The sequence below is a fragment of the Lutra lutra genome, chromosome 8 (genome assembly GCF_902655055.1).
Source record: "Lutra lutra chromosome 8, mLutLut1.2, whole genome shotgun sequence".
Lineage (NCBI taxonomy): Eukaryota > Metazoa > Chordata > Mammalia > Carnivora > Mustelidae > Lutra > Lutra lutra.
This window is the reverse complement of record NC_062285.1, coordinates 133,172,052-133,174,310: the sequence shown is the minus strand read 5'-3', so window position 1 is coordinate 133,174,310 and position 2,259 is coordinate 133,172,052.

The window sequence follows — 2,259 nt, the reverse complement described above, 5'->3', positions numbered from 1 at the left end:
CCTTTGGTTGAGTTCATGATGGGGCTCGCCTGGGCTCTGGAGGCCTGACTTCCCTTTTCCATGGGCTTGTCTTCTGGGATCTCGGGGACCACGTCCTCCATTGCTTCTCCTGCTCACTCCCTGGGGTCCCACTCTCCCACCTGGTTATTTTCCTCAGAGCTCAGCACCCTGCAGGCCCCACTGGGACTCCCAGGGAAAGCTTGCACACATCTGGTGTCGCACTGAGCATAAGCCTATCCCTCAGCCAGTGTCCAGAACCCGAGATCGAAGGGACGAATGGCTGTGTTTTTCTGGTGGGCGGGGGAACCGAGCCTTGAAAGCTGCAGACTTCCTCCTCCCTCCTTCCCTCGTGGACCACCAAGCACCTCAAGGCCTTGCTGTCCCCACCACAGAGTCATGGGATTCTCCCTTCCTTCTTTCCCAGACCCCACCTCCTTTCCCTTCTTCCCAGTCACTCGGCCCGCCCTATTTCCGGTCTGTCCCCGAAGGAGGTGGGGAGGGGCTCCTGGCCATCCTTGTTCCTATGGCTTCATCAGCCCAGCCATTAGATTCTGGGGGGTTTGCAGGGAAGGCGAGAAAAGCCTCACCTACTTTCTGGTTTAGTTGTCCCCCAGGACTCATGACCAGGGATTTTCTGCACTGGGGTTAAAGAGAAGGAGGTATTAGAGGTTTCATCAGCATTAAGGAATCCAGCCCTTAACTTGTTTCCATGTGTCTATTGCTCTGTGCCTGGCGAGCACTGTGGGAAGTTGAGGGCAAGTGAGGTGTCAGGGGGATTCAAGGAACAAGCCTCACCCAGAACCCCTCACGTATTGGAGGGCACGTTAGCCTGAGAAGATGCATGATGACACGCTAGGATTTGGACACCAAGGGACAACATGGGGATTCCAGGGCCCCCCATGTGGTGGAAAGGAGCCTCATTCATTTATTGGAAGCTCTACTCAAAGCAAGTAGTCTTGTTATCCAGGCTTCCTCATCTTTGGTGAGTGGAATAATTCTTGGCTCCACAGCTTGTTGTTTTTCTCACCATCCTGTGAGAGACCAAAGGTGTGAACCGAAAAGCCTCTGGTGTGTTCTTCAGGGAGCAGGGCATACTCAGGGTGTGAGGTCTGAGGCCTCCAGATGGTTCTGCTAGGAGCAATAGGTCAGCTGCCCCAAATTCTGTTCTTGGCATCCTTGGAATGTCATCCTCCAGCGGGCGGGGGGGGGGGTGGTCCTGGTGGGGCCAACCTCTCAGATCAAAGACCGTGGGACCCAGGAACCTACCACCCCCATCACATGATGCACGGGGATGTGGAGAGCTCCCTGTGCCAGCCTCAGCCACAGGATGCTAGATGCCAAGGACCGACGGTTCTGTCACTGAACCAACCAGGAGGATTCGGGCCCTAATCATTCAGATGCTGTGATGTCACCACTATCTTCCAGTAGTGAAAAATCTCAGTAGGATTATTAAAAATCCAGCAGTTAAGAATTTAAAAGGCCCCTAGGCATCTGGATTGTAGGAATGTTGTTGCTCAGAGGATCAGGAAGGACTGAGATTGGTTTAAATGACAGAGTTCGGACTTGCTGTCAGAATCCGAATGCTGGGAACCTCTGACCTTGGTATATTGAAGGACTTGAGATCATGACCTGAGCTGAAGGCAGATCAACTGAACCACCCAGGTGCCCCCACTTCTTTTTAAGAGACTGAGAGAGAGAGAGCACAAGCAGGGTAAGGGAGGGGCTAAGGAGAGGGAGAGAGAGAGAGAAGCAGTCTCCCTGATGAGCTTGGAGCCCGACTCTTGGGGCTCGATCCCAGGACCCTGAGGTCACAACCTGAGCCAAAACCAAGAGTCTGATGCTCAACCAACTGAACATCTAGAAGCCCTGGTAGTTCATTTTTTAAAATGAGTGATATGTATGGCTATGCTACATTTTGCCTATCCTCTTGACAGACACTTGCACTGTTTCATTTCTTCTTCTTCTTCTTTTTCAAATATTTCATTTTTAAGTAATCTCTACACCCAAAGTGTGGCTTGAACTCATGACCTGAGATCAAGAGTCACATACTGACTGAACCAGTCGGGTGCTCTGGTTGTTTCTGAGAAGCAGTTGTGAACAAGACTGCTCTCTACTAGTCTTGTATGGGCATGTTTTCATTTTTCTTGGGTATGCGCTAAGAGAGGCTGTGTGGTATGGTAGGTTTATACTTAGCTTCTGAAGAGCATGCCAAATAATTTTCCAGAGTGGTTGTACACCTTATGCTCTCACCAGCAATTA